The 9,563-nt window shown below is 44.7% G+C and overlaps 1 pseudogene; it reads right to left on the bottom strand.

Annotated features, from left to right (window-relative positions):
• Nucleotides 1–285: 285 nt before the first annotated feature.
• On the bottom strand, nucleotides 286–2,118 carry LOC121991474 (annotated as a pseudogene).
• Nucleotides 2,119–9,563: the final 7,445 nt, after the last annotated feature.

Consider the following 9,563-nt stretch of genomic DNA (forward strand, 5'->3'; position numbering starts at 1 on the left):
GAAGAGAGGTGGGCAGTCAAATTGATTAGAAGATGAGAGGATTTTTTTATCTTTCTCAAATATGTATTTATTGAAAATTGATCTTTTATTCTATTATAATAATTCTATCTTTCTCAAATTGATTTGTTTGTCTCTTGTGCCCCGTCAATCCGTTCCTTATCAATTCGTGGAAGATGTCAAATTTTGATTACATAACCTAATATGATAATATTACCAAAGATGTCAAATTTTGATTACATAACTTAATATGATAATATTCTATATTTTAATCACACATAGGGACAAACAAACTATATAGACTGATTTTGTTCAGTAAATCAATCATTAACTTGGATAGAACAGGAGAGAATTTATTAGCACCTGCTACCTCCTCCATTAAAACTAATACCAATCTCTTATTTGCAAATCTACGCAAGCATTTGCTGCAAGGTAATGCAACGCGTGAGGACTCGCTACGCCTCGTCCATCGCCCAATTGCGCTTCTCCTTCGGCCCCGTCGGCCCTTCTTCCCCCAGCACCTCATCCGGCAGACTCCCGATGATGCTCTCGAATCTCTTCTTCAGCCTCCCCGGAAGCAGCCTCTCCACGTTCTTCAGCTCCCTCGCGATGTCGTAGCTGATCTTCGGCCCCCACTCCCTCATGTAGTCCACCCACGGTGGCTCCTCCACCCCCAAGTACTCCGCCGCCACCACCTCCCACCTCCCCGCCGTGCTCACGCTGCTCCCCTTGTCGGTGTCGTTCCTGATGCCGATCCCCAGATTGGCGTCCCCCTGCAGAACCAGCCCCGGCTTGGCGTACATCGCGTGCCCGTGCAGCGACGCGTACCCCACCGGCATGTTAGTCTCCCCGTCGAACTCCGCCTGCGACGCCTCCACCCATCTCCCGGCGCTGTGCTCGCTGAAGTACACCCGCCTCAGCTCGCCGGTCAAGTTGCTGATCCGCAGCGTCATGTGCTCCCCGATCCTCCCCAACTTGACGTTGAGGAACTCCACCTTCGCCCTCGCCGGCCCGTTGAAGGGGTAGAATATCCATATCGCCACGTCGGTGAAGGTCGCGCCCAGCATGGGTTTCACGTGGAGGTAGACTTTGGTGCTGGAGATGTCCCCTTTCACGATCCTGTCTTTCTGGCCGTCGTCGGCCGGCAGGTCGATCCAGTAAGCTCCGTCGTTGGATCCCCTCTGTGGAAGGTTCGATCCGTCGGGGTTGATCGGAGTTGCAGAATTGCTCTGGTTTCCTCTGTCGTACAACAGAGCCCCGTTGCTGAAGAACCAATTCACCGACGACGGCAGGTATTCCTCGTCGGAGTGGAGGTAAATCCTCGGCGCGTAGGCTCGCATGAGAGCCTCCACTTGGTTAAGATTCGGCATGGCGTTGGTGAAATCGGACGCCTTGTTCTTCAAACAAGCTATGTTCGTGGTAATTCCACTGTTTGCTCGAGCCAGAAAGGATCCCACCGGCACGCCGGCGGCGGAGATGCCTCTCACTGCAGGCCGTGAGGCATTGACGCTGAACCCGTCAGTGCTCCATACGTACTCATCGTTCTCGACTTCTTCAGTCAAGTCGCTCCTCACGCACCGGACTTCGTCGAGCGACGGTTTCCCCGGCGAGCCGGTGACGACGAGGCCGACCGCTCGGTAGCCTTCCGGCGGAGTGGGGAGCCAGAAGTAGCCGCGGCCATCTTGGTTGAGGTCGGCGGACGACTCGCTGGTCCACAGGAGGGTGTAGTCGGAAGGCTTTGCGAGGGCATCGTCGCTGAGGCCGGTGGGTCTTCCGACGAGAAGCCAGCCGAAGAGAGGGCCGTTGTTGGGCTGCGCGTAGTGGCCAAGCGGCGAGAAGCCGTCGGGTAGGGAAGAAGGCTGGAAGAAGGTGGCGCCGAGGTCGTCGGGGCCGCCACCGTGAGCCGCCCAAACTCTGGTGAATGTGGAGACTTGGCGAACCTGAAGGCCACCGATCGATGGCTCCCTTTGCGAATTCCGCTCCTGGTGGGAAAGATGGCAATGGAGACGGAAGGTGAAAGGGTGGAGCTTCAATCGGGGCGAGTTTTCTGGTCGGTTTGGAAGCAGCGAGAGAGCGGGAGTTGCTGGTGATTGATGAAAGAGGGACAGTAGTATTCCCCATGGCCGGCCAGTTAAAGCTGGGCGATGGTGCGAATTAATGGTGGCAAGGCAGGCAGCAGTGGAATTTATTAGGAAGTAATAACGTGCAGGAACGAATCCAATGCGCGTCCTTGCGTCTCTTCTTGTCTCGTCAGACATACTTACTTTGAAGAATCGTTGATTCGTTTCCTTGTACGTAAGGATATGAATTTTAGGAAATATTATTATTAGAAAATATTTATTTATTTATATTTTTATATATTTTTCTAATTTATATGTTTTCTAATTTATCCTTTAATTAATGATATTTATATACCATATATAATCATTAATAAAAATAATATTCTATTGTCAATATAGTATAAGAGCGCTAAATTTAACAGTAATTTTTTCTCTCAAATCCTAATAGCCCAAATGCTCCTTATTTACCTTCTGGCCTTATGGTTCTCAACGTCAATGCTCAGGCACCGTTTAAATATACCACGTCCAATTATTCTGCCTAGCACTTGTAGTTCACGTTTCTTTTATTCAGATGTGACTTACTAGGATTAGTTGATAGTTCACGTCCCTCCCCCTGTACAGATAACGCCTACAGGTGCCACACTCCCTCAGGCGAATCCTGATCATATTCTTTGGCTATGACAAGATCAACTTCTCCTCAACGCTATTGTAGGTTCGATGTCTCATACTCTTGTGCAGTTTATTTCTTCATCAACTTCATCTAGAGATACATGGTAGACACTGGAGAGAACCTAAGCTGCTCCCTCACGTGGTAGGATTATGACTCATCGTTAAAATCTTACCAGCCCTCACCAGGATAACAAATCTATCACTGATTATATGCAAAACATCAAAAGATACATTAACGCTCTTGCACTTATGAATTTCGAAGTTAACTTTGATGAGCTCTCCATTCGTATTATGAATGGTCTTAGCCAAGACTACTACAATATCTCACATGCTCTACAAGTTCGTGACATCCCTGTTACCTTTAGTGAGCTATTCGAGCATCTCCTCAGCTATGAGGTCTAGTTAAAAGTCTCGACTCCATCTCCATCTTTGCCGCCAATGACTGCTCTTGTGGCTCCAACAGAGAATTCTCATAATCGATATTCAAACTATCGTGGTGGTCGCCAGCAGATTCCGTTGATGTCCCATCAGTCGCGCATGTCTGCACTAGGGTTGCCTGCGCATCCTCTTGCACATCTAGTTGTGTCCGATCCCAATTAGTATCTTGGGCGTTGTCAGATCTTTGATGTCCAATGTCACTATGCTCGGCAGTGCGGTCATACAACTGCCTCAATGCTAGCCCTGCTTCCGCCGACTTCACAACATGCTTTGCGTCCTGCGTACAGTGCACCGTTTGTGCACACTACTGTTCATTTTACACCTCTGTCTGATTCTCAGGAATTGGTGGTTGACTTTGACTCCTCTCATCATGTCACCATTGATCTCACTACTCTTTCGTTGCATGAGCCTTACTTTGGGAATGATAGCATCGTTATTGGTGATGGTTCTAGACTACCCATTACCCACAATGGTTGTTTGTCTTTCTCCACTCCATCTTTGCCTTTAGTTTTCTCTAATATTTTATATATTCCATCTATGTCAAAAATTTGATTTTTGTTGCTGCACTTTATGCTACTAATCATATTATATTTCTTTTCTTTGATTTATATTTTCATATGTTGGATCATCATACGGAGGCAACACTAGTCAGTGGAGTCCATAGAGATGGTGTCTATTACTGGTTGATTTTTACATATAACTATCATCCCCTTCCGCCCTTTCTATGTCTATCTCGTCATCAATTTCTTTATGGCATAGTCGTCTAAGTCATCCATCTCTAGGTGTTTTGTGATGTTTTTTGTTGTCCTTGGATCTTTCGTTTCTTGCCAATACTTTATCTAATTTTTTATGCACTTCATGCAATATTAATAAAAGTAATAAATTTTCCTTTCATAAATCTAGTATTTCATTTCATACTCCTTTGGATATTATCTTTTCTAATATTTTGACATCTTCTATAGTATCATTTGATGGACTCAAATATTATGTTATTTTTATTGATCAGTTTACGAAGTATATATGTTTTTATCCCTTATGCAAAAAATTAGATATATATTCTATTTTTATTGCATTCAAAACTCTTGTTGTAAATTCTCAATGACTATCAAAACATTCTTCACTGACAATGGAGGTGAGTTCTTAACCCTTCGCTCCTTTCTTACTACTCATGGTATCAGTCACCTTACCATTCCTCTGCACACTCCTGAACACAATAGATACTCTGAACGTCGACATCGTCATATAGTCGAAACTGGTCTCACTCTATTGCACAGAACGTCTATTCCACTCACTTTCTGGCCTTATGCCATTGATGCGGCAGTCTATTTGATTAACTGCATGCCCAAGGTCGGTCTTTCCCACATGTCCTCTTTTGAAAAATTCTTCACCATCTCTCCTGATCTTTCGAAGCTTCGAGTCTTCGGGTGTCCATGCTTTCCATGGTTACGCCCCTACTCCCACCATAAGCTTGATCCCAACTCAACCTCTTGTGTCTTCCTTGGCTATCCAAGAGTATCTTCCAGTGCTATGATGCCCCTCTCAAAAGAGTTTCTGTATCTCATCATGTTAAGTTTGTGAAGCATATTTTTTCATTTATCGTCACCTCTTGCTTGGGTTCTATAATAATAGACACTAACTCTGAGCTCTCTTTTGCACTAATCCTCTCGTGGGATCCTCTGGCATCGATGTTGTAACCTGCCATTAGCAGTAGCCGCCCACAACTAACTCCTTCACTGCCGCCTATTGTCGAGACGTTCACGCTGCCTAGTAGAGGCAGATCCTCTAGCCCACCACCTCTCTATCCCCCTCTCGTTTTCGTAAACCAATATTCCATGCAAACTTGCTCCAAAAATGTCATCTACAAACTCAATCCAAAGTATATTCTTCATACTAGTCTTCCACAACCTTATGAATCTTCCTTTGTCACACAGGCGCTCAAAGATCCGAATTGGGTACTAGTTGTAGGACCGTTAGATTCGATAGAGGGGGGGTGAATATCGATTCAAAAATATCGAGTAAAAATACGCAGCGGAAAAGTAAATGAACACAGTTGTTTTTACTTCGTTCGGAGCCTGTGACGACTCCTACTCGAAGGCCCGTACTCCGTGAGTACTTTCGTTGGGCAATCACTATCAATTCGAATATTACAAAGTTAAGTACAAGAATTGACAGATAAAAAAAATACCGACAATAGAATTAAAACAAAATCAGCGCTGAGTCGGAGAGCTTTTCGTGGCGTCGCAAGAGCACAGAGCAGCAGATCTTGGATTCTGAGTTCTTATAGAAGCTCCACCCTTGCCCCTTCTTTTATATGAAGCTCAGGGCGCCCCGGATCCCTTCCAGGCGCCCTGGTGGGACGTGGCAGGTCCAACCAGTGAGCTCCACGTGGCGACGCGCAATCGGGATAAAACTTGCCTCCCGGGCGCCCGGATCCCTTCCGGGCGCCCGGACCCCTCTTCTCCAGAAAGTCCTTCTCCTGCAAGAAAAGGTTAGTCCGAGGCAAATGTACCCTGCAGCAAAGATTGTTAGCACAGTTTTATAGATAAGCAAAGTATGACTTAGATTCCGTCCTTCCGAGACCAGAATCTAGTCACGATCTCGACTTAGATATCCGAAATGGATCTAAGCCGGATCGACGCCTAATGTTCCCTTTCCGGGAACGCGTCCTCGCAGTCACTCCCCTCCAGTGACTTACCTTACTTACCTGTCAGACGTCCGGTCAGCCCGTCGACCCGTCTGGACTTCTCGCCAAGCGTCCGGTCAGCCCGTCGACCCACTTGGACTTCTCGCCAGCTATCCGGTCAGCCCGTCGACCTAGCTGGACTTCTCGCCAAGCGTCCGGTCAGCCCGTCGACCCGCTTGGACTTCTCGCCAGCTATCCGGTCAGCCCGTCGACCTAGCTGGACTTCGTGCCAAACATCCGGTCAGCCCGTAGACCTGTCTGGACTTCTCCTGCACACTCGATCAAAGTGTCAGACAACAACAAAACTAACTTAACCTATTTGTCATTCATCAAAACCTGGGTTAAATCGTTAGTGCTAACCGCACCAACACTAGTCATGTACGAAGAGTATAATGCTCTTCTCTATAATTAGACTGGGACTCTTGTCCTGCCTTCGTCAGACCAAAATCTTGTGGGTAACAGGTAGGTATTTCACATTAAGCATAATTTTGATGGCTCAATTGATCGGTATAAGACTCGCCTTGTTGCCAAGGGGTTTCATCAACGTCATGGTGTTGACTTTCATGATACATTCAGTCCTGTTATTAATCTAGTAACAATCCGCATTGTTCTTAGTCTGGCTGTGAATCAGAGGTGGTGTTTGTTGGAGCAATCTAGGTGCCCTAGGTTTTGATGTTTGGGCAAAGGTTTAAGTTAGGTTTATTGTTGTATTTGATATGCATTATGAGTGTACAAGATACAGGTATAACAAGGAAAGTCCAAGGGTGATCTTGGCAAAAGAGGAAAGTCCAAGGGTGAGTCTTGGCGGTATAAGTCCAAGCATGTAGTCTTGGCAACGTAAGTCCAAGTGTAACTTGGCAATGGATGAAGTCCCGAAGGCGCGACCTCTTGGCAAAGGAAGACCTGACAATAATGACAAGACTCATGGAAGCTCCAGAAGGCAAAGCGTGAAGGATGGGGAGACATCCGAGGGACGCGAGGCTGATGGAGGAGGCTAGAAGGCTAGGTCTAGGTTATACGGGCAAGGACGAGTGCATGAGAGATTGTACTTAGGGTAAAATTTCAATGTATACTATAGCAGTATTGTAGCGTTACTGTTGCAATACTGTAGTGTTAATGTAGCAGTCGACTGATGTTTTCATCAGTCGAATGGTAGCTGACTGTTGGCTTGTAATGATCGAATTTCACTTAGGACCGGTTGAGTGGTAGTTGAACCAGTCGACTGGTGGCAGAAAACATAGTTAGGTGTTTCCTCCCGAGCTCTATTTAAGAGAGTTCGAGGTGCTTGGCCAAGGTTGATGAAAATAAAGGTAGTTAACCCTTATTAGAGTCTCTAAGGTCTTCTTGAGTGATCAAGAGCTTGTACGAGCTTGTGGCGAGGTTTCTCCACCCACAAGGAGCTACTCGAGCTAGCTGGAGGTTTTCCATGGAGTCATCCACCTATGGATCGAAATCGTCCACCTTACGAACAGCCGTGAAGTAGGAGCTTCATCTCCGAACCACATTAAATAATGTGTTAGGTTTGCTTTATTTTGTTAGTGTTTATCTTGTATTTCCGCTGTGTACACTAACCATTGTAGGAAGCGACGTTTTAGGTGAAAGGTTATTCACCCCCCCCTCCAGCAGCGTCAAGGTTCCAACAAGTGATATCAGAGTTAAGCCGCTCTTCTACGAACTAATCGTCGAGGGAGCAAAGCGCTAGAGGAACATGGAGTCAGAAGGTCCGGTTGGATGGGATATTCGGATCCCACCTCTATATGACCGAGAAGACTTCAGGTATTGGAGGTCTCGCTTAGAGACTTTGTTCCAAATGGATTGGGACCATTGGATGACATTGGAGGATCCATTCGAAGCTCCGACAGACAAAAAGGGAAAACGCCTCCGTCCTCGGTATTGGACCAAGGAGCAAAGGGAACAATCAAAAGCGGATAAGGAAATAACGAAAATTTTATTGAATTTATTTCCCCCCTAACATTTTGGTGAGTGTAAGTAAATTCGAGAATGCAAGTGACCTGTGGAAAAAAGTAATTACATTTCATGAAGATCCTACAAAACTCCAAGTAGTAGAGGAGCACAAGAAGAAGGACTCATTGGTTCAAGAGAAGAAGGATCAATCTGTTGTTGACACGTGCTCAACAATCCGAGGAGGAGAAGGAAGATAAGGAGGTATCATCTACATCTTTAATTGAGGAAGAAGTGGAATCATCCACATCATCAAGTGAAGAGAAAGAAGAGCAATCTAAGGAAGAGGAGATCTTGGAAGCTCAACCCTCCACCTCAACTACCAAGAAGAACACAAAGGACCACATCAAATGCTTTGAGTGTAGTAAGATGGGGTACTACAAGAGTATGTGTCCTTCACTCAAGAAGGTAAAGAAGATAAACTCTAAACTCATTAAAGTTAATTTAGAAATTAATGTGAGTTGTAGGAAGAAGAAGGAGAAGAAGCACATTAGGTGCTTTACATGTGGTGAGTGGGGTCACTACCATACAAAGTGTCCAAGGAGAGGAGAGCTCAAGAAATTGGCGCACTAGAAGAAATTGGAAAAAAAGAGGAGCTCAAGTCAAGGAGAAGCTTCAAAGGTAAATGGGAAGGTAATCTCTATTTTAAAATTTAATCAAAGCTCTGTTGGTTGCAACTCGGAAAGCTTAACGGTTCCACTATACAAAAATTTTGTACAAAGGTCTGAACCTTTTCCTAGCTACCATGTGTTCTTTTAAATTAAACTTAGATCGCCTGCGGAACTTTACACGTTTGATCCTAAGTTTAACTTATTTGTTCTTTTAGGTTTAGACTTGGATCTCCTGCGGAACTTAACACGTTTGATCCAAATCACCTAGGTTATTAATTCTATTAAATATTAATTTCCAAAATTAGCTTCCAGGACTGCATGGCGAGGCACATGACCTTCTTGGATATGGGAGCAACCACCACCGCCTAGACAAAGCCTTTTAAGGAAAGCTAATATTTAATTTCCTTAAATAACTCTAGGTTAACCAAAAAGAACAATCAAAGCACAAGTTCGAAAAGAAAACAAAAGAACACAACATCCAAAACTAATTCGAAATAGTAGAATCGCATGCCTCTTGTATTTGGTATTTTTACAAAGAAATAAAACTAGTATGATGCGAAAATTAAATACTAGTGTACCTTTTCTTCTGCAAACAAAAACCTCTAGGTCTTCTACCGTATTCCTCTTCTAACCTCGGACATTGTGTGGGCAATGATCTTCCGAGATGAGAACCACCAAGGCACCTTCTTCTACCTTCCTTCAAGTTTCGGCCAAGCATATCTTCTAAAGGATGAAGAACCTTTTTCACCAACCAAGCTCTAAGGGATGCAAGATTTCTCTCCTTCTTCCTCAAGCTAGATCCGGCCACCTCCTCCAAGCTCCAAGAGATAAAGGATTTCGGCCACACAAGAGGAAGAGAGAAAAGGAGAAGGGCCGGCCACACCAAGGAAGAAAAGAGGGAGAAAATAGAATAGAATCGTTCACCCATGAAGGCACCTCTACCCCCTCTTTTATAATCCTTGGTCTTGGCAAATAAAGAAATTTTAATAAAAACTTCCTTAATTCTTTTGCCATGAAAAGGAAAATTTAATTAATTAAAAATCAATTTTCTCAATTCATATGGTCGGCCACACAAGCTATAAACAAGGAAAATTTTAATTAATTAAAACTTCCTAATTTATCTCCAGAAATTTATAAAAATTT

This window comes from Zingiber officinale, chromosome 6B, assembly GCF_018446385.1.
Source record: "Zingiber officinale cultivar Zhangliang chromosome 6B, Zo_v1.1, whole genome shotgun sequence".
In the NCBI taxonomy this organism is placed as follows: Eukaryota; Viridiplantae; Streptophyta; class Magnoliopsida; order Zingiberales; family Zingiberaceae; genus Zingiber; species Zingiber officinale.